General features: G+C 36.6%; 1 pseudogene; it reads left to right on the top strand.

The window, feature by feature from the left end:
* Positions 1 to 228: 228 nt before the first annotated feature.
* LOC149244464 (E3 ubiquitin-protein ligase WAV3-like) overlaps positions 229 to 24,380 on the top strand; it is a 45,263-nt pseudogene continuing 21,111 nt past the window's right edge.

The raw sequence follows: 24,380 nt of genomic DNA, 5'->3' as shown, positions 1-24,380 counted from the left end.
AACTTCCCAGAGTCGTAACTTGGTCATATTATCTCTGTTTGGTGTGTATTATACCTTGTTGGAAAGATATATTCGAGTACTATAGCGGATGAGCAATTTCCATAAGATTTTTTTCCAAATGAAATGTCGTTTAGGGCCTAAAAACAATTTGGAAGTTCAGGACCCAAAAAACTGCCAAAAATAGTAAACTATGCTACAGTTAAAGAAAACTGAAAAATGAAAGAAATAATGGTGAGGGTTCAAGTGGAATATGCGGGTGGCCACCAATATCCACCTGTATCAATATGCTCAGAAATTGAGCCTCCATTGATCGTGTAATTGTTCCTGATGTTAGTGGAAGCATGGGAAGACACAAAATTGACACTATTGAAGCATGCTATGGGCTTCGTGATTCATAATCTTGGCCCCATGGACCACCTTTCATTCATTTCCTTCTCATCAACTGCTAGGTATTCGTTTCCTTTGTGACGTATGTCTAAGGGGGGTAGGTAGTTTTCTTAGCAGCAATGATTGGCCTAGTGTCCACTGATGGAACCAAGATTGTTGAAGGATAGAAAAAGGGTGCTAAATCCCTGGAATACCAGCATGAGAAGAACCCTATATGTAGTATCATTTTACTCTCGGATGGGCAGGACACCTACAATGTGGGAAACCATAGGTAGGTTTCAATTTTTTCAAATTCTAGGAGGGTTTTGGATTATCAATCCTTGTTGCTAGGATCAATAAGGAAACCCGTAGAGTAGCGTATCATACAGATCCCTGTACACACTTTTGGATTTGGGATAGATCATGATTGAACATCCATTTACTCCATATCAGAGACTTCTAGGGGCACCTTTTACTTCATTGAGACTGAAAGTATCATTCAAGATGTTTTTTTATAGTGCATTGGTGGTTTGCTGAGTGTGGCGATTCAAGACATGCGGGTTATTGTCACATGTGAAAGTTCAGGAGTGTAATTGAGTGCCATACAAGCAAGAAATTATGTAGGAAATATTCTAGACGATGGGAAAAAGGGATTGGTAAAGATTGGAGACTAGTATGTAGAGGAGGAGAGGGACTTCTTGGTTCATGTTAAGCTTCCTCCATTTAGAAAACATGAAGAGAGCACCACTGTTAATGAAATGAAAATGTTAAAGGTTATTTGTTCTTACAGGGATCATGTTTCACAAGAAACTGTTCAGACACCAGTGACAAAACTATTTATTCGACGTCCTGAATATGCTAGCAGGAATGAACTGGTTGTCTGTCTTGAGGTTGATAGGTGTTGTACCTCCGAAGATAATTCTAGGTTAGGAATGATCTTAGAGCATCTAAAATATTTTGTTGGCTTTTTAAAAATGACCAATGTTCTAAACTAATTCAAACAGGCATTGAATCTTAATTAATCCTGATATAATAAAAGAATTGGTTCTCCACCTCTTGACATAAATTTGGTTTAAAATAGATGTGTAAGGTATAAATCAAAGAGTCTATGGTCTTGTTGTGGCCAGCAACAACCCCCCTTCTTATTTAATGTTATTTTTAATACTAAATAAGTGGGGACCCTTAGTTAAAAATTTAAAAAATCAATTAGTGCTTGAATTTAGTTTTCTAATAAAACTTACTATCATGAGCTTAGGAAAATCCCCTTGAAAAATATAAAAATCTAAGCTCTGTGATAAGTTAAGACAAAATATTTCCTTAGGAAATATTGCATCGCAAAAGGATAACACGATACCTCCTTGCAAGACGAATTCTAACATTGCGAGATCGCGATACCGGATAACAAACATATATTGCATCGCATTCATCAAAGACAACTTACATTGAAAAACTTTAAATTGCCGATATGCAATGGCGTATATCGCAAATTGCATTTCGTAGAGAACAGATTAACGAAAATTGTCATACATCACGTTCCTGCGATATTGCGATGTTGTGATATTGCAGTTTTGCAATAGAGCGGCAATGCGATAATGTGGCAATTTGATAATGCGATATAGCGATGTTGTGATTCTGCGATGTTGCAATCTGCGATATTGCAAAGCAAATCACAAAATCGCTTCATCGCAGATCTTTCAGGCTCGTGGTTCAAAAAAGTATTTTCCAGAAACCGACACCTGGTTATGCGCTTTAATGCTAATTAATGAGTTAGTTGTTAGTTATTAATGGAATATGGTTTCGCGCTTATCGAAAAGTCATTTCACGAAAGGTGGTATATTTTATACGTCTTCAGCATTTAAAACTTTCCCATCACCCTTCCTTATCATTATTCTCACCTCACTTGTAAATTGCAGGAATGGAGAGCAGAGAACGATACAAAGCAGTACGCAGGATATTATGGGAAAGAAAAGAAAAGATCCAAGCTCTGAAGAGAAAGAAATGGCGCCCTTGTATACAGACACCGCCTATAACAGAGACGCTGGTATTGCTACTTGGGAAGGCATGTATAATCTACTTAAGGAAGAGAATCCTAGAGTAATGGAAGTTATGGCTACTGCGGGCTCACATAGTTCTTCTGAGGCATCCATCACAGAGCTAGCTTGTTCATTCTTACACCGGATAGCAGCAAGGCCCAAAATTCTCCCATACACGGACATGGTTAAATGGATACTCGACAGCATGGATATCAGAAATAGACAGTTTAAGACTCAAGGTCAAGAGCTTACGAATTCGTTATTTTCACAAAATTTGAACTTTATATCTGCTAAAAGAAAACACGCAAAAGGCGAAAAACGCACCAAGGAAGCCCGGATGAAGAAACGGAGGCAGTTTGAGAAAAACTTCTCGAAAAGGAAAAGCTTCTAATTGCTCAGTCACCTGTAAGCCCAAAAAATTTGTAAGAAAGCAATGATAGAGGTAAAAAGTAAAACTTGAATCCTAAACAAATGGTATTTGTTAGAAATATCTTCAAAATGGTATGTACATATCAACAACAACTACAGACAGACTGGAGACAGAGGGCTCAAGAAAAGGAAGAAGCAATCCAAAGGTTAACCAAGTTAAATTGGGATTATTACTGGGTATGCTTGGTAAAGCCACACAGCTAGTGGATGACTCTCAAGTGTATCATCAATTCTACCGAGAAGATGGCGCTAGCTCTTTCCGATTCTGTTTTCTTAGCACAGCTAAAATCAGAAGTCGACTAGCCGACTTTTCTCAAACAAATGCTGAACGCGTGCGATTTCAAGGAGCAGATAGAAAAGTAGTTAGTTAATAGTTTTAATTTTAGATTCATTTTTAGTTTTAATTTTGTTTTATTTTTGCCTGAAATGAGGACGGTCATTTAAACCGCATCCTACGTTTTTGTAATAAGTTATTTTTAGATTTAGTTAGTAGTATTTAAACCCTTCTCATGCATTTAGAGAAGGGTCTTGAAATTCGTCAAAAACTTATCCCTAGAACATGCACTTTTGTACCCTCTGAGGAGGTTTTGATGAATGAATGGAACATGATTTATTGATATCTGCATTTAATATCTACTACTGATGTTGCACTTCTGTACTCTTAGTGGATGTTGGATCAAGAAGAGATAAATCATTATCACTTGAAGCCCATGAGTAGGACTAGTTATAAATGGTACTTCTATCTCTTAACTATTTCTGCCTTTGCGTTAAAGTGATATTCATGTTCAGTTGTTTATATATTGATGCGTGAATGCTTGAGTTATCATTTGGCACTTTTGTATGGTGATAGTTATTTATTTATGCTTAATGTATGAGTAGCTTATTATGCGATATGTTTTTCATAACTATTTCGTTTAACTTTTTGTATGAAGTGGTTCATCTTTATTGAATTCCTTTCTCATAACAGTTGAATGATCTTTATTACCAATTGTTATTTGAAATCATTTTAGATCGCATAACGGAAAGATTACACCCCGGGTTAGTGTAGATTCAGATATTTTTGTTTATTAGAATACAATTTGCATGTTATTAGACTAGAGTTAGAATAAAAGTATTCCACTTAGAAACTTTTAGAAAGAGAAATATCAATCCTTCACACACACACACACATAAATTGGGAAACTGGTCCCATATCCCCAGTCGGACCCACTATACCAAACGGAAAAGGAGCTACTAACCAAGGTCCGGACCGGGTGGGTATCCCCCTTGTTGTAGACCCGATTTTCGGGGCTTCAACATATTTTGTGCTAGAAGGAAGGCCCCGAACTGTGAATGGAAAGTAAATCTAAATCTAATTACCATTCTGAGAGTAAATCACCCTCACCATCTCCCCCGACTTCTCCATTGCATTTAGAATCCTTAAATCCAGAGTCAGAAGTCGCTGGAGCAACAGCCGCTGCTACAAACCCTGACATTTCAGAACAATCTACTATTGAACCTTCTGAAGTTGAATCTTTGATTCACAAACTTCAACGATTTTCTATATCTCTTCAAAAATCTGATAAATCTCAAGGCAGCGTGACTTTGCAATATAACCCTGCTCATCCTCTTACCAGATTAAAGAGCGAAAAGTTTGGTGTTCAGCCAACCGAGTTACCTCTACCTACAAGGAAGAGAGCAAGGAAGTCTCCTAAAGGGTCTGATAGTGAGCCTCTTTTATCATCATCATCCATCTCAACCTCTTCACCGCGAAGTCAACCATCCACTCCTCCACTTTAGATAATTATCCATCAGTCCACTAGAATTTCCACAACTCCTTCTCAATCATCGGGAGTCATAATATCCTCATCTTCTCTTCTGTAGGCATCATCTTCTGCACTTTCCTCTGTTAGTAGTTCAGTGATGGCCCAATCTCCATGGAATAACCCAGGGGAAGTCTTAATGCCTGCACCCTTGAGTCAGCTACTGGCCCATCCTGAAAAATGGCTGCCTAAGTTTAATCCTGAGGTAGGAATGCTAGCGGAAGAACATATAAATAACTTTATACTATCCATAAATCTCAATGGAGTTACCAACGAAGACGCTGTTGTTCGACTTTTTCCTTATACTCTGCAAGGAACTGCTGGATCATGGTATTTCTCATTACCATCTGGATCTATTACTAACATCTTCCAAGAACAATTCTTGACCAATTTTGGTGATGACAGGTCTACGGAAACACTGATCAATGACTTGTCTAACCTTAGGGCCGAGTCAAAATAACCTATCAAAGATTTCAATTTACGTTTCAATAAAATCTTAAACAAAATTCCTACTGCTTCCCAGCCTAGCGAAGAAGTGAAAAGTGAATGGTACATCACTGCTTTACCATCAAACATAACAATCTTTGTTGATAGGGCTAACAAAACAACCTTAGTTGAAAATATGAAAGAAGCAATAGTAGTAGAGAAACATATTATGGCCCTAGAAAAGAAAAACGCGATAGAAGAACGAAAATCCAAGAAGGTTTCTTTCAAAGAAGATCCCAAGAAAAAACAATTGAAAGATCCATTTGATTTAGAAGGATTACAAAAGGTTTTGAAGACCATGTGTAACGAGATGGTCGACATTAAGAAATAAGTGGCAGAAACTTCCTCTGAAAAGCCATACACGCCCTTTAAAAGAAATCCTTCGACTGATTCCAAATCCCCTAATGCTATTACAAGTGCTGAATTAGAAGAAGAAGACGAGGAAATCGCTACTGAAGAACATACCGATGAAGAAGAAGTTGTAGAATTACAAGGTATGTGGGATTTCATCCTCCCAGATGAAGAAGATCAAGAGGCATTCCTGGTTAGTACTCGTAGTAGAAATCAACTTGATCCTCCTCAACCTACACCTAAGCCAAAGAGCGCAAGCTCAATGGCTAAGGATAAGGTCGCAGCCAAGAAAATGACACCTAAAGCGACTCAAACCAGCCCAGTCCAAACAGACCCATCAAATCCATCTAAAACGCTGATCGTTTCGGATGAAATGGAGTATAATATCATATAAGACATGAAAAAGACTAGGGCCAATATCACTTTTTACGAATTGAGCAAGTCAAAACACCAGCAAAAAGTACTTTTGAAAGAATTACATGTTGTACCAGTTGCACCTTTGCCCGCCGCTGTAATCTCTCAAGATTCCCATGACATGGGAAGACCTCCAACTAATACGATGAATAAGGTTGATCCAAACGATATCACCTTAATTGGAGGAAGATCAAGATCTCACACTCCCCCATTTCTTCTTACTTATGAAATTTTGAATAAGAATTTGCATAATTGCTTAGTGGATTCTGGAGCTTCATCGAATATCTTACCAAAGTCAATATGTGCAAAATTGAATGTTCAACTCCAAAAATCTGTTGTGCGCATAGTTCAATTAGATCGATTGCAGGTCAAAGTAATTGGCGAATTAAATCAGGTTATCATAAGGCTGTCATCCAACCCAAAGGTATGTCAAGTTATTGACATTTTAGTTGCCGATATTCCAGAATTTTATGGCTTAATTCTTAGCAGAGATTTGTCAGAAAAACTTCATGGATACTTTGCAACTAACTGGTCACACATGTGGCTCCCTTACAATGGTAAACCAAACCAAATAAAAGTTGAGTGTGAAAGACATCAGAAATACATAGTAACAGAATTAGAGGGAGAAAATGAACTAGTAGCATATAGCAATAACATCATTGGCAACTATTCAGTAGATTCTTTCCTAGGAAATTTTAATGCTCATACTTCACCTTAGAACATTCTGTTTTATCTCAAGTAGAAAATTTCTCTCAAACAGATAGTTCTAAATGTATTAATTTTATAGATAGTCCTGTAAATAAATCTTTATTTTGGAAGTTATTTTTTGACAGTTCTAAGTCTAACGAAGGAGCAGGAGTAGGATGTGTGTTAATAAGTCCAGAGGGAGATAAAACTATGCTAACTTGCAGACTTGAATTCGATTGCACCAACAATACCGCAGAATACGAAGCATTAATCCAAGGGTTATACAAAGCAATTGGATTAGACGTTAAATACCTTCAAGTTTTCGGAGATTTTGAAATTAAGACAGGTACGTAATACTATACACTATTTATCAGGTCATTTAAAACATTACCAATCTTTAGTTCAAGATCTAACTGAACACTTTATAGCATTTAATATTTCATCAATTCCCAGACTCCAGAATGCTAGTGCAAACCTTTTAGCCAACGTAGCTTCCAAGCTCATTCCTTCAGAAGATTTTAGCCCTAATCAATTTTCAATTGAATTAATTTTTAGACCATCTATTCCTGATAACATTACCAATTGGATGATTTTCAATGACGATCCTGATATTGTGAGTTTCCTCACATCTGAAGGATCCTACACCAATCAAATAATTGACGAAAACCAACATGACCGACAATTGCAACAAGATAGCACTAACAATGCTATACCTAAGTCAGTAGTCAAGTTAGAAGACTTTTATGATTTGAAAGATCGGTTTAAAAGATCTACCAATTCAAAACTCCAAAGTTCAACTTTGAACTATGAATTAGTAAATTTAGGAACTGATGCCAAACCACAGAATATCAACCTAGGCCTTGGCCTAGTTCTTGAAGAAAAAATAGCGTATATGCGTCTCTTGAGACAATATAAAAGTGTCTTTGCTTGGAATTACGATGAACTCAAAACATACGACACCTCCATCATCCAACATACTATCCCAATGATCGATAATGAAAAACCTGTCCAACAAAATTTGAGAAAGATCCATCCCAATCTAGAAAACTAGATCAAATCTGAACTCAATAAGTTATTGAAAGCCAAAATAATCTTTCCCGTTTGACATTCCAAATGGGTCTCCAATATGGTCCCTCTTAGAAAGAAAAACAGAGATATTAGAATCTGCATTGACTTTTGAAATCTTAACAAAGCCTGCCAAAAGGATAATTTTCCTTTGCCCCCCATGGAACAAATACTGCAGGCAGTCGCAGGCTCAGAATTAATGTCATTCTTGGATGGATTCTCAGGATACAATCAAGTGTTGGTACATCCCGATGATCAATTAAAAACCACATTCAAAACTAAATGAGGCACATACGCATATCAAAAGATGCCGTTTGGTCTGATTAATGCAGGTGCCACATTTTAAAGAGCCATGGACATCACATTCAAAGGGTTAGTTAATAAATTAGTGGTAATCTATTTGGATGATATAACTGTATATTCCAAGAAACGAAACAATCATCTTAGAGATTTAAAACAAATCTTCCAACGTTGTCAAAGGTATGGAATCTCACTTAACCCAAAAAAATCCTTTTTCGCATTAAGTGAAGGAAAACTTATCGGATTCATAGTGTTAAAATCTGGGATTCAAATTGATCCTGGCAGAATCAAGGAGATTTCCGTAGTACCCCTACCTCACAACAAGAAAGCCATGCAATCTTTCCTTGGCTAGATTAACTTTGTAAAGAGACTTGTTCCAGATTTTTCAAGAATTGTGTCTCCTTTACAAGCAATGATTAAAAAGAACGCAAACTTTAAATGGGGCCAAGATGAACATGAGGCATTCAATTTGATCAAACAAGCAATTGTTAATGTTCCATCTTTAGCAACTCCAAATTTTTCTGACCCTTTTATTTTATATACATTTGCCTCTGATAAATCATATGATGTGATAATCACTCAAGCAAATCAAGAAAAAGCATAAGCCCCAATTTCTTTTTTTAGTTCCAATTTACAAGGAGCTGAGTTGAATTATTCATATGTGGAGAAACAAGCTTATGCTGTTTTCAAAGCAATTAAATATTTCAGACCTTTTTTACTCAAAACACACACAAAAATCATAGTACCGTTTCCAGCGGTAAGAAATCTTCTAGTACAGAAGGATGTGGGTGAGAAAAGGGCCAATTGGGTTACTGCCTTACAAGAATATGACGTAGAAATCAAACCAGCAAGTATTGTAAAAGGTCAAGGCTTTTGCAAAATGCTGGCCGAAGCATCGCTGATGTACGAAATTCCATCTGCAGAGATATAAGTGTACGAGGTAAGCCTAAACGATGTTGAGTCATTATACGCTGATATTATTTATTATCTAAAGAATAGATACGCTCCTTCAAACCTCGATCATACCAAGAAAAGAGCTCTAAGGTTAAAAGCCAAACAATATCATCTCGTGAACGATGTTCTTTTTATAATAAATTATGATTCTCTTCTCCTTAGATGTCTTGAGAAATCTGAAGCTGAAAAAGTCTTGCAGGAACTCCACGATGAGCCAGCAGGTGGACACTATGCTAGAGATGCAACTGCCCACAAAATCTTACGCGCAGGCTATTACTAGCCCACATTATTCAAAGACTCACATAACTACATGAGAAAATGTCAAGTCTTTCAAACCGTTGCTGGGAGACAAAAGAAACCATCCTTGCCACTGCAACCAGTTAACATTGACAACCTTTCGATCAATGAGGATTGGACATAATAGGTGAGATCGTTCCTCACTCTTCCTAACAGCATAGATATATCCTTATAGCAACATATTACTTTACTAAATGGGTAGAAGCAGTTCCACTCAAGATGGCTAATGCTGAAAATATCATCGAGTTCATAGATCATTTCATAATCACTAGGTTTGGGTTGCCTTTTGCTTTAATGTTTGATAATGCATCATATTTTTCTGGTAATGCAATGACTGAATTTGCACTCAAAAGGGGTTTCAAGCTTAAATACTCTGCCAATTATTACCCACAAGGGAATGGATTAGCTGAATTTACAAATAAGAATTTAATCAGAATCATTAAGCAAACCATTGACCAAAATCATAAAAATTGGCATAAGTCTTTAATATATGCTTTATGGGCAGATCGAATAACGCAGAAAGCCTCCATTGGCACTTCTCCCTTTAATCTAGTTTATGGGAAAGAAGTAGTTCTTCCAACTCATTTGGCAATTCCCAACTCATTTGATGAAGCACCAACTTCTTCCTTACAACTAAGGCAACTGGAAAAAATTAAGTTAGAAGAACAATGAGAACAGGCTAAGATAACTCATGCTCATCACCAAACATTAGTGAAGGCTTCTTTTGATTCAAACATGATATCCAGAAAAGACTTTCAGATGGGAGATCTAGTTTTAAAATGGGACAAGGCTCATGAGGAAAAAGGGAAACATACAAAATTTCAAAGAATGTGGCTTGGCCCTTTTCAAATCGTAGAAGTCATAGGTCCATCCACTTTTATGTTACAGATTTAACAGGGAAAAGAGATTCTCTACCTGTTAATGGATAGATCCTCAAAAAATATTTTCCATAGGAGATCATTTCTTCTATTTTTGTAGATTAGTTGTTTTTCTTTCCATAATAAAATCGGTTGTAAATGGTTACATTTGAGATTCACGAAAAAGACACAAATTCTCTTCTAGATTTTGTTTTTTCACTTCTATAAATAGAATTATTTTAGAAAATTGATCATTATTATTGAAAGATACAGTTAAAGACTGTAGGCCTTAAAATGATACTAGTTTCAACTTTGTAAATTTTGATGAAAAGCTACTTGTAGTTAGAAATTGTTTTATATCAGTCCAATGAAAGGTATCAATAACAAAAATGAAGATTCTCTATAGAAAGGCTCTTGCCAAAAACTCTATCATTGTCGTCCAAAGCCGTCTTAAGGAAAAACTGACTTCCTCCCCACCTAGGAAACTACAATGTTCAGAGAATGATCCAAAGATACACTTTAACTTAAAGAGTAAGAGATCTCATCACGAGCCGACTTATCATGATCATAGATATTATAGCTTGCTGACTTTGACAATACTGCATACCACAAGAGGGAAATGACTCAAGATTGTTGCAATCAAAAGACAAGGGGTCTCATCACGAGCCAGCTTGTTCGGTAAAGTTATAAATCAGTGAATGACTGTGTCATGAATTTGCTACCAAACCAAGACATTGTTCTTTAAGGATAAAAAGAAAATGAAAGCAATAAGTGTGGAAATGGATTCCTCTTTGAAACTTGCAAATTTCTCTAAGTAGGATACAGGATCATTGCTGGGTAACAAGTAACCCTGTCGAAGCTATAAACGCTTGCTGGTAGAAGAGGCTCTACCTACGACAAATGAGCATATTTAAAACTGATTTACAGAGAAGGCTTTGTTTTTATCTTTATAAACCAAGTAATGACTGATGTAGATATAAGGACTAGCTTGAGGGAGTAAATAATCAAAGTTGAAAATAGAAGAAACAAAATATCATTAATAGGTAAAAGCATAATGTACTTAGTCTTTCTATAATAAAGTTTAATTTTTCGGAAAATTTTCTGTTTTGGAAGTTTAGAAAATTCAAAAGAAAAGTAGAGATAACTGGTTCTTCCAAGTGAATCACCAATTGTTGTGGCCAGCAACAATCCCCCTTCTTATTTAATGTTATTTCTAATACTAAATAAGTGGGGACCCTTAGTTAAAAATTTAAAAAATCAATTAGTTCTTGAATTTCCTTTTCTAATAAAACTTACCATCATGAGCTTAGGAAAATCCCCTTGAAAAATCTAGAAAATATAAGCTCTATGATAAGGTAAGACAAAATCTTTCCTTAGGAAATATCGCATCGTAAAAGGATAACACGATACCTCCTTGCAAGACGAATTCTAACATTGCAAGATCACGATACAGGATAACAGACATATATCACATCGCATGCATCAAAGACAACTTACATTGAAAAACTTTAAATTGCCGATATGTAATGACGTATATCGCAAATCGCATTTCGCAGAAAACAGATTAACAAGAATTGGCATACATCACGTTCCTCCAATATTGCGGTTTTGCGATAGAGTGGCAATGTGATAATGCGGCAATGCGATAATGAGATATAGTGATGTTGTGATTCTGCGATGTTGCGATCTGCGATATTGGGAAGCAAATCGCAAAATCGCTTCATCGCAAATCTTTTGGGCTCGTGGTTCAAAAAAGTATTTTCCATAAACCGACACCTGGTTATGCACTTTAATGCTAATTAATGAGTTAGTTGTCAGATATTAATGGAATATGGTTTCGTGGTTATCAAAAAGTCATTTCACGTAAGGTGGTATATTTTATATGTCTTCGGAATTTAAAACTTTCCCATCACCCTTCCTTATCATTATTCTCACCTCACTTGTAAATTGCAGGAATGGAGAGCAGAGAACGATACAAAGCAGTATGCAGGATATTATGGGAAAGAAAAGCAAAGCTCCGAGCTCTGAAGAGAAAGAAATGGTGCCCTTGTATACACACACCGCCTGTAACAGAGACATTGGTATTACTACTTGGGAAGGCATGTATAATCTACTTGAGGAAGGGAATCCCAGAGTAATGGAAGTTATGGCTATTGCGGGCTCAAATAGTTCTTCTGAGGCATCCGTCACAGAGCTAGCTTGTTCATTCTTACATCGGATAGCAGCAAGGCCCAAAATTATCCCATACACGGACATGGTTAAATGGATACTCAATAGCGTGGATATCAGAAATAGACAGTTTAAGACTCAAGGTCAAGAGCTTACAAATTTGTTATTTTCACAAAATTTGAACTTTATATCCGTTAAAATAAAACACACAAAAGGCGAAAAACGCACCAAGGAAGCCCGGATCAAGAAACGGAGGCAGTTTCTGATGCGCGATTAGCACCTAGCGCTAATCGCGCATTGTTGAGAAAAACTTCTCGAAAAGGAAAAGTTTCTAATTGCTCAGTCACCTGTAAGCCCAAAAAAATTGTAAGAAAGCAACAATAGAGGTAAAAAGTAAAACTTGAATTCTAAACAAATGGTATTTGTCAGAAATATCTTCAAAATGGTATGTACATATCAACAATAACTACATACAGATTGGAGACAGAGGGCTCAAGAAAAGGCAGAAGCAATCCAAAGGTTAACCAAGTTAAATTGGGATTATTACTGGGCATACTTGGTAAAGCCACACAGCTAGTAGATGACTCTCAAGTGTATCATCAATTCTGCCGAGAAGATGGAACCAGCTCTTGCCGATTCTATTTTCTCAGCACAGCTAAAATCGGAAGTCGGCCAACCGACTTTTCTCAAACAGATGCTGAACATGTGCAATTTCAAGGAGCAGATACATAAGTAGTTAGTTAATAGTTTTAATTTTAGATTAATTTTTAGTTTTAATTTTGTTTTATTTTTGCCTGAAATGCAGACAATCATTTAAACTGTATCCTACATTTTTGTAATAAGTTATTTTTAGATTTAGTTAGTAGTATTTAAACCCTTCTCATGCATTTAGAGAAGGGTCCTGAAATTCGTCAAAAACTTATCCCCGGAAGATGCACTTTTGTACCCTCTGAGGAGGTGTTGATGAATGAATGGAACAAGATTTATTGATATCTGCATTTAATATTTGCTACTGATGTTGCACTTCTGTACTCTTAGTGGATGTTGGATCAAGAAGAGATAAATCATTATCACTTGAAGCCCATGAGTAGGACTAGTTATAAATGGTACTTCTATCTCTTAACTATTTCTGCCTTTGTGCTAAAGTGATATTCATGTTCAGTTGTTTATATATTGATGCGTGAATGCTTGAGTTATCATTTGGCACTTTTGTATGGTGATAGCTATTTATTTATGCTTATTGTATGAGTAGCTTATTATGCGATATGTTTTTCATAACTGTTTCGTCTAACTTTTTATATGAAGTGGTTCATCTTTATTGAATTCCTTTCTCATAACAGTTGAATGATCTTTATTACCAATTATTATTTGAAATCATTTTAGATCACATAACGGAAAGATTACACCCCGGGTTAGTGTAGATTCAGATATTTTTGTTTATTAGAATACAATTTTCATGTTATTAGATTAGAGTTAGAATAAAAGTATTCCATTTAGAAACTTTTAGAAAGAGAAATATCCATCCTTCACACACACACATAAATTGGGAAACTGGTCCCATATCCCCAGTCGGACCCACTATACCAAACAGAAAAGGAGCTACTAACCAACGTCCGGAACGGGTGGGTATCCCCCTTGTTGTAGACCCAATTTTCGGGGCTTCAACAGGTCTATAAAAACTAGACAAATTATTTAATTAACAATATGGAAAGTATGCATGTAACCAATGTTTACAGCCCAACAAAAATATATTTAAATTGATGAAGACGTGACAATTTAAAGATGTGGAGGAGTTATTTCATACAAACAATCCAATAAAATAATGTTTGTAATATATTATAACTTCGTAGGGGATTTCAGACAGGTTGATACTCAACCTTATCTTGCCTGATTTCTTCATTCAAAATTAAATATATGCAGAAATTTACAATATGAAATGAAATAACAATGCATAAATCGCGAGAACACAACAGCCTTGAGGAAAATTCTGAATCCTTTCATTAAAATCAGAGAAATTCAGATGAATATTATTCTTCTTGATAGCTTATCCCAAGGGTTCAACCCTTTGTTCTTCGATAGAAGTATTTAAACAATTTTCCTCAAAATATGTTGATTAAAATATCAAGAATTCTTTACAAAATATCTAAAAAATTATTTACAAAGATAGTACAAGATAATAGGAAAATTAAACTATTGAAGCTTTTTGGAAGTGATTTCGAGGAACTTGGACTGAAAAGGTTGCTTCTTTGTTGTTGAAGATTAATGTCTATTTATTCAAGAAGCTGACCTAATTTATCCCGTCTTTCTTCATCTAGGATGGAAAATTTGATTAACTTTGTATAAGTTTCATCCACTTCAGTATATTTCTGGAAGCTGGGCTTGACTATAAACATATGTTTTATTTCATGTTTGACAAATAAGTAGAAATTCAATCCTTCCATGAAAGCCTTCCCTGTAATAGTTCCCTTCATGGTGGAAAATTTAGATTTATCTCTTGCTATGGAATATAACTTTTGTTGATAATCATCCAACTGAACTAATTTATCACCCATCCCCTTTAAACATGGAAGTCCTTTTTGATGCAGTATATTGAACGTTTTGTGGAATTTTGAATGCTAGACTGCTATTGAGCTATGAAAAAGGTATGAATTTTCCATTTATTTCATCATCCTTTCCTTTAATTATATCCCCTTTATGTTCTAAAGATATTCATATATCAAAGGATTATAGTAAAAACTAGGGAACTATTTATTATTACAATTTAGCTAATTATTGTCTTTTCTTATGTAGGAAAGAGATGAAATGGAAAACTACTATTACCTACCTGAGAGAAGGAAAAAGACAAAGTGGAGTAACTGTTGTTCCTTCACTAGGAAGCAGCATACAGGCAGCAAGCCAAGGATGGAGTGCGCAGTTATGGATAAGGACAGAGAAGATCACAGCATCAACGCAAAAGACAAAGAGCTAACTGAAGATGGAAGATTGAGCGGATCTCTCAGGATCTCTTGATCCTGAGGGATCGCTGTTACTATTCTATCCGCTGTTACTATTTTATCCGCCTGGCCATTATAAAAGGGACAACGATTGTAAAGAATAGAGGAGAGATTATTCAGAAATTACTTTTGTATTTTTACTTTGATCATCGACTCTCGTTGTTGAAACAGAGTACGAATTGGCTGTAACCATTTGGCATATGATTAATATATAATATTGTTGTTGTTCCTTCTTTCATACAGAAGTAATTCGGCGGTATTCACTAGCGGCTAAGGGCCTGGCCCTGGTGGATTCACTTGCTGTTCTTGTATCATCCCTTTACAATTTCTGCCGTGTGATGGTTTGGTTTCATTTCTATCTATTGTAGTCACATCGCTTTACTGTTTCGTATTTCTAGACTTAATGAATTGACCTGTTTAATATGCTGTAATTGAATTGTGTTGCTGTTCATTTCCCTCATAACAAGATAACTGCTTTTTGAAAGTATATTGTTGTGTTGTTCATTTTACTTATAGAGCTTCACTGTTCATTTCAGTAACTTAGCTTTGTTGTTCATTACAGTTACATAAGTTTTGTTGTTCATTTCTATTATATAGCATTGCTGCTCATTTATGTTCTACACTCATTTAGGTTTTCCTTTTAGCATTCTTACAATTAGCATAATTATCTCATTTCAATCAGTTGCAGTAGCATTATTGATTTCATTCATTGCCATTTCCAATTGGTTATTTAGTGTGGTGTGTGTGAGATCAACAACTGTAAAGAACATTGGCTATTATTGTCAAAGCTCTCAAATTGAGGATCTTATTTATGCTGGATTTAGTTTACATCAATTAAACAAGGAATGAGTTATTGCTATTGTATCCTTGACTGATAATTGCTGTTACTTTGTTGAATAAATAATTTAGTTTCAGAGCATTGAGTTTCTTTTAATTGCAAGTGAGTTTTATTTAAAGCATCCATTTACTCTAGTATTTGAAAGCACTGTATTGCAATTTAGAAACATTACTCTTGAGTAAATAGCTCCCACAAACTATGTACACTCTTGAAATAGAAAATATTGCCCAGATTGATAACTAATGTGAAGATAATTAGGAGTTAAAAAGACACCTTTTATACCTCAACATTTTGGCACCGTTTTCGGGGAGAGTGTAGCCATTTCTAAAAGAGTAGTGTGCATCTGATGGGTGCCTGTTAGGAAAGAGTTGGGTATTAAAAATGGAAGGTAAGAACTTGCGTACGGAGCATGTAAAAGCCTTGCTCCCCTCCCACTTTCCAGCAGGATTGTTAAAGAACTTAGGGTAGAAATAAATATTTGAGTTGTGTGTATGACTAAGAAGAAAAAACTTGAAAATAATCCAAAACCACTACCCAAACCTGACAAAGCTAAGGGACCGGTGACCCTTGGTCGATCAACCTTCATAGACGATATCATTAAGAAAGCCGAATCTCAACCATTAGTAGGCCCTAGAAAAGTTGCTTCTAGACAACCTACTGGCTCCCTTCGGGCCACAGACTCACCATCTGTAGCCTTTACTGAGGTGCATAGCAAAACAGAAGAAACTGAGCAAGATTTTCAAGAAATTGAGAATTCTTGCCCAATTTCTTTACAAGAAGGGAATTCTAGTAATCTCCATGAAGGAGGAGGAGAAACAGGGGAAACAGAGGAGCCAAGATCCCCTCTCGAAATAATTCAAACACTCAGCAACCCAAATAAGGGGAGTGCTGTTAAGTTTATCCAAAACGAAGCAGGAGAACCCGAGGAGCCAAGATCACCCCAAGTAATAGTTCAGCAAGGAACACTCATTATCCCACACCAGGGAAGTGCTATTAAGCTCATTCCTAATCCTTCTAGTCATCCTAGGAATAACTCTCTGGAAATCCCAGAAGGGTATTGGCACATATTTGATCAAATGGCCCAGAACCAGCAAACACCTCAAACCTCCACACTGTAGTATCCCATCGTGGACACAACAATTAACGCACCTATGAAAGCCATTCCTTTCCAGAACATCCCTACATTCCATGGCCTAACATCAGAGGATCCAAATGCATTTCTGTTTGAGTTTGATGTATTACGTCGGGGGTATGACTATACCACCGATCCCCAAAAACTAAAATTATTTTCCTCCACATTAAAAGGAGCAGCGTTACGATGGTTTATGGGATTAGGTGGGGGCATTATAAACAACTAGGATCAGATGAAAACTGCTTTTCTAAAGAAATATCAGGACTATTTCAGATCCAGAGAATTAAAGGATGAGATATTTCAAATGACAGCATGGCCTAGTGAAACACTGGAGGAATATGTAGAACTATTTCAATACAATCTCCAGAGATCTCCTTATGCATATTTACCCTTTCCTGACAACGTGTTAAAAACTACACTAATTAAAGGGATGAAAGAACAATGGATTGAAACATTAAACATTATGGGTAAAGGTGACATATATCAGGAAAATTTTGCTGACATCATTGATTTTTGTATCAAGAGTTCAAGGGGCAGCACAATATTGAAGCTAGTAGAGCGTGACATGATCACAAGGGATAACAAGATCTCCGTGGAGGTATAACCCGCACAGAAATCAGCAATCTACTAGAAGATTTCAAAACTGATATTCTAGGGACTCTGACAATGCAATTGGACATTATGCAAGCTAAACAAAAGCAAGTAGAAGCGGAACAAAATTTGGCGATATTCTGCCCTAGATGCAGAAAGAAACATAGCCACAAAGAGTGCCCGCTGGATATAGTCAAAATCTGCGTTATTTGTACGAAGGATCACATAATAGAAATCTTCCCATCACTCCCAGGACTGAAAGCAGTCTACAAAGAAGCAGAAGAAGAAACATAACCGGTTTACCTACTAAATCAGTGCCGCCAGTGGCAGTCACGACAAACAGGTATGCCCATTGATCCATCCTCTTCTTTTTAGCCTCCTCAGTATAATGCTCAATAGTATAATGGAATGTGGCAGAATCAGCCACCTTTCCCCAGCTGGTCACAACAGCCATTCCCCATATCACCATGGCAAAATCAAACAAATCAAACCAATTGGCCGAACTTTCCTTACTGTCCACCATTTTGGCAAAATAATGCATATTCAACACAATGGTCACCCTCCACCTCGCAGAGTCAAAACTGGTAGTCGAACTGGCAAAGACCTATAAATCAGCCAGCTGGAACGATCCCTCTCCCTCAACCCACACTGCCAGCACCTTATACATTGCAACAAAACCCCCAGACCAACTTAAGACCGCAGCTCCCAGCCCAACCCAACCCGAACCCCAATAATAGACCGGTTCAATCTGTGCAAATAATTGAAGGACCAGAACCAGAAACTGAGTTAAGGGAGTGCAATGACCTTCAATTAAGATCTGGGCATATAATAGAATCAGAGGGAGATAAAAATGTTCAAACTGAAAATCCGTTACCTATAGAACAAACGCTACAAGAAGAGAATCTATTTAGATAGAAAACTCATGAACAAGCAACCACCTCTTCTCCACCATTCCCAGAACGACTAATCATACCTCACCCAATAGAACATCTTGATTTTGATCTTCAGGGAGAACTAAAAAATTTGTGTATAAGAATTCCACTCCTCCAGGCTATTCAAGACATCCCGATTTATGAAAAAACTATCAAAGAATTATGTATGAAAAAGCCAAAGAGGAAAGTAACAACAAATCCAACTGTCCATGTAGTTGGTACCTTATCTGACTTACTATCAGGAAGAGAAGCACCTGTAAAATATGAGGACCCAGGAAATCCTATAGTCACGGTGCAAATCAATGGATGCTCCTTCCCCAATGCCTTAGTTGATTTAGGAGTTGCAATCAATATTCTTACAACCACCACTTGTCAAAAACTTGGCATTACATCATTAGACCCAACCACAACCTTATTGGAGTTGGCTGACCGATCGGTAGTCAGACCAGAGGGCACATTACATGATGTAATGGTGTCTGTAGACTCCTAGGAATACCCTGCAGACTTTTTGATCATCAATCCTAGAAACCGACTGGATGGACACCCCTTAATTCTAGGTAGACCTTGGCTAGCAACTGCTGACGCTTACATTGGCTGTCGACAAGGCAGCATGACTATAGCAAGAGGAAGCAATGTAAAGAATTTAGCCTTATATCCTCCAGCCCAGCCAAGTTTAACAATAATCAAAACAAAAAAACAACCTGTATCATACCTAACTGAAAACATTAGATCACCACTAACCATAGAAGATGCCCTCGAATTTAAAGACCAAACAGAGGACGACATCATTAACAGCTTCATTAACCAACCAAAAACTAGATCCCATCTAAAATGTCACATGATCGAAGCAGCATTTGATAATGAAGTAGAAGAAGATCCCCTAAAAGATACTCATGATCAATCAATACCAACTACCTTGTTTATAACAACAAAACCATAGAAATTGAACCAAGAAAAACTTTGAACATTAACAAAAACCTGACTGTTGAACAAGAAGAAAAGCTGGTTCAACTCCTAAGAAAATATAAAGAAGCCTTTGCATGGGATTACTCGGACATGAAAGGAATTGATCCCCAGTTGTGTGCGCACCACATCTATACAGAAAAGGATGCTAGACTCATTTGCCAACCCCAATGGAGATTAAATCCTCATCTTAAGGATATTGTGAAAGCTGAATTGCAAAAAAATTTAGATGTAAACTTTATCTACCCAATATCTGACAGCAAGTGGGTCTCTCCATTAGTAGTGGTGCCGAAAAAGAATGGAAAGTGGTGAATATGTGTTGACTATAGAGAACTGAATAAAGCAACCTAGAAATACCACTTCCCCCTTCCATTCATTGATCAGGTCTTGGACACTTTAGTAGGAAAGAAATTCTTTTCTTTCCTAGATGGCTTCAGTGGATACAATCAGATCCAGATTGCCCCTGAAGATCAGGATAAAACTACCTTTACTTGTCCTTGGGGAACATTTGCTTACAGGGTCTTACCCTTTAGGCTATGCAATGCACCTGCTACATTTCAGAGGGCTATACTCAACATTTTTCAGATTTAATAAATGAAGGGATCGAAGTATATATGGATGACTTCACACCTTATGGGGATGACTTTGAGCCAGCATTACAAACATTAGAAAAAGTGCTGCAAAGATGCATTGCCACCAGGCTCTGTTTGAGCCATGAAAAGTGTCATATGATGATGACCGAGGGATTCATCTTAGGTCATTATATCTCAGCAGCTGGAATGCAAGTAGATCCAGCTAAAATTCAGATAGTTTTGTTAATACCTACCTCTACCAGACAAGCAAAGGCACACAATTTTTTGGGATTTTCTGGTTATTAAAGAAGATTTATAAAGCATTTTTCTCAGATTGCTGCACCTTTATATGCACTAACAGGAAATATTGATTTCATTTGGACAGATAAGTGTGACCGTGCTTTTGAGGATCTAAAAAAGCTTGTATCAATAGCCCCAGTGCTAAGGGGCCCAAACTAGGATTTTCCATTCCAGATTTCATCTGATGCTTCAGACACAACAATCGGAGCAGTTCTTGGGTAGGAAGAAGATAAAAAGCCATATGTAATATATTATATCAGCAAAAATATATCTCCTGCTGAATTAAACTATACTGTGACTGAAAAAGAATTTTTAGCTGTAATATATGCTGTAAATAAATTTAGACACTATATAACTGGATATCCTGTAGTTTTATATACAGATCACTCTGCCATTAAGTATTTAGCAAATAAACTTGCTACAAATGGAAGAGTGACAAGATGGTTAATTCTCTTGTAGGAATTTGACATCACAATTAAGGATCGACTTGGAAGAGAAAACCCTATAGTTGATTTTCTCTCACGAATGCCAAAGCCAGCAGATGCAACAACAGTTGAGGATCAATTTCCTGATGAACATTTATTTGTTGTTACTGTCAGAACACCATGGTATGCCGACGTTGCAAATTACTTGGCAGTGGGCAAATTACCCAAGCACCTAACACCTAAGAAAACAAATAGTGCAGCGGAGTACCCGATTCTCTTGGATTGGGGGCTACTTGTTCCATACAGGGGCAGATATGCACATTAGAAGATGCGTCCAGGAAGATGAAGTGTTTGACATTCTAAAATCATGCCATGATGGGCCGTGTGGCAGACATTTTGGAGACCGCAGAACCAGTCACAAAGTTTTACAAACAGGCTATTATTGGCCCACTATCTTTAAAAATGCTAAAAAGTTTGTTCAAGCCTGTGATAGCTGCCAGAATGCAGGATACCCTGGACAATCTGATGAGATTCCTTTGAACCTGCAATTATAATCGAGCCTTTTGAGTAGTGGGCGCTAGATTTTGTTGGTCCTATTAACCCATCATCCAATAAAAAATCATACATACTGGTTGCAACAGAGTATGTTACTAAATGGGTTGAAGCAGAGGCAATGCTAAGAGCTGCAAAAGATTCAGTAATACATTTTCTTTTTCAATTATTTGTGTGATATGGCCTGCAGAGAGACATAATTACAGATGGAGGACCATAATTCGTAGGTAACAAGATTGCTGCAACATTGAGAAATTACCATATTCTGCACAAAATTACAACTCCATACCACCCACAGGAAAATGGCCAAGTAGAAAGTACTAATAAGGTAATTGAGACAATACTTACAAAAACAGTTGCATCACACAGACATGACTGGGCTTCAAGATTACCAGAAGCCTTGTGGGCATACCGCATGACATGGAGAGACACCACAGGATATTCACCATATCAATAAGTATTTGGGAAGGAACCCATCTTCCCAATCGAATTCGAGATTCAAACATTAAGAACAACGCAGGAGGTGGGTTTGAATTTAAATGAAGCTCAGACTAATAGATTACAAAAAATCAATGAATTAGATGAAATTAGGCTCTTAGCTCTTCAACGCACTGCACTAATTCAATAGCATAGGGCGAAATGACACGATGCCCTTATTAAAAAGAATATCTTCGATGAGGGAGACTGGGCACTCCTATACGATTCAAGGTTCCAGAATTTCCCCGAAAAACTCCAGATTAGATGGCTAGGACCTTATGAGATACAAAAAGTGTATGATAATGACACCATTACATTGACAACCATTGATGGATCTGGATATTCTTTCAAAGCGAATGGTCATCGAGTGCAACTTTATCACAAACCTCTTACCAGGGAGTCCTTTTACCAACATTTACGGGAAGATTCCACCATGCAAATTCTCACTGAGGAGGTTAACCCATCCTCAACATCAATCCAATAAACAACTCATTTGTTTTTGAATTTTGTATATAAAACTTTCTTTCTTAAATTTTATTGTATAAATTGTTTTTTTGTACAGATTTTAGTGCTGTTCCATTTAAGGAACATCACTTTTCTCTTTATTTAATTTTTAGGCTGTTTCTCTTAAGGAACAACAACCGTTCCATTTAAGGAACAACAGTGTCTACGTGTGTTTTCTTTTTGCTGTTCCTCCCAAGGAACAACTGCTATTCCTCTTAAGGAACAACAATCGTTCCTCTTAAGGAACAGCAGTTTGCGTGTTTATATTTTTTTCTGTTCCTCTTAAGGGACAACAGTCCTTCCTATTAAGGAATAACAGTTTGCATGTTTATATTTTTGCTGTTGCTCTTAAGGAACAATTGTTGTCCCTCTTAAGGAACAACAGTCGTTCCTCTTAAGGAACAACAGTTTGCGTGTTTATATTTTTTTTGTTCCTCTTAAGGAACCGCTGCTGCCCCTCTTAAGGAACAACAACCGTTTCTCTTAGGGAACAACAATTTGCGTGTTTATATTTTTGTTGTTCCTCTTAAGGAACAATAGTTTGCGTGTTTATACTTTTGTTGTTCCTCCTAAGGAACAACTGTTGTTCCCCTTAAGGAACAACAACCATTCCATTTAAGGAAAAACAACTTTTCCATGTGTTTTCTTTTTGTTGTTCCTCTTAAGGAACAACAATTGTTCCATTTAAGGAACAACAATTTTGCACGTGTCTATATTTTTTGTTGTTCCTCTTAAGGAACAGTAGCCATTCCATTTAAGGAAAAACAGTGTTGCATGTTTGCATTTTTGCTATTCCTCTTATGGAACAACTGCTGTCCCTCTTAAGGAACAACAACCGTTCCATTTAAGGAACAACAGTTCCACGTATGGTCTATTTTTGCTGTTCCATTTAAGGAACAACCACTATTCTTCTTAAGGAACAACAACCGTTCCATTTAAGGAACAACAATCTCACCTGTTTGTATTTTTGCTGTTCCTCTTAAGGGACAACGATTGTTCCTCTTAAGGAACCGCAACCGTTCCTCTTAAGGAACAACAGTTTTGCGTGTTTATATTTTTGCCAATCCTCTTAAGGAATAGTTATTGTTCCTCTTAAGGAACAGAAACCGTCCCATTTAAGGAACAACAATTTTGTGTTTTTGAATGTTCATTGTTCCTCTTAAGGAACAACAGTCGTTCCATCTAAGGAACAATAGTTTGGTATGCGCGTGCTTTACGTTGTTCCATTTAAGGAACAGTTGCTGTTCCTCTTAAGGAACAACTGCCGTTCCTTCTAAGGAACAATAGTTTCGTCATTTTTTTGATCGTTGTTGTTCCTTCTAAGGAACAACAGTTTTGCTTTGATTTGCTTTTATGTTGTTTCACCGAAGGATCAACGCTTTCACTTGCGTCTATTTTACTTGCCGTTCCTCTTAAGGAACAACTAGTGTTCCTCATAAGGAACAATAGTTTCATGTGCAATTATTTTCTTTCTTCCATTTCTCTTAAGGAACAAATGTTTTGCGTACAGTTTCTTTTTGTTGTTTCTCTTAAGGGACAACATCCGTTCCATTTAAGGAACAAGACATTTTTCTTGAGTGCATTTTTTGTGAATAATGTTTCACTCTTCATGATCATTTGAAGGTAAGAATACAAACATTTATGCAAGGATACAAAATTTAAAGGTTATTGGAATAAGAAAATCAAAGAGAAATTATCATCTTTAATGAGATTGCTTTGTATTAATTAGAAAAAGGGAAGGACACAACTATCTATATCACTTTTCTATCCTTAATTTCACTATAACTCAAATTTATTGATTACTTGTACCATGTTGGTTCTTCCCTAATTCTCATGATTCTCTTTGCTTATTATCATTGAATAAGAATAAGGGCATATTTTCTTCTATTGA

This window comes from Pinus tabuliformis, chromosome 8 (assembly GCF_031772625.1).
Source record: "Pinus tabuliformis cultivar Carrire ecotype Pingquan chromosome 8, CPIR1, whole genome shotgun sequence".
Taxonomy (NCBI): Eukaryota; Viridiplantae; Streptophyta; class Pinopsida; order Pinales; family Pinaceae; genus Pinus; species Pinus tabuliformis.
This window is presented reverse-complemented; position numbering and strand designations above follow the sequence as displayed.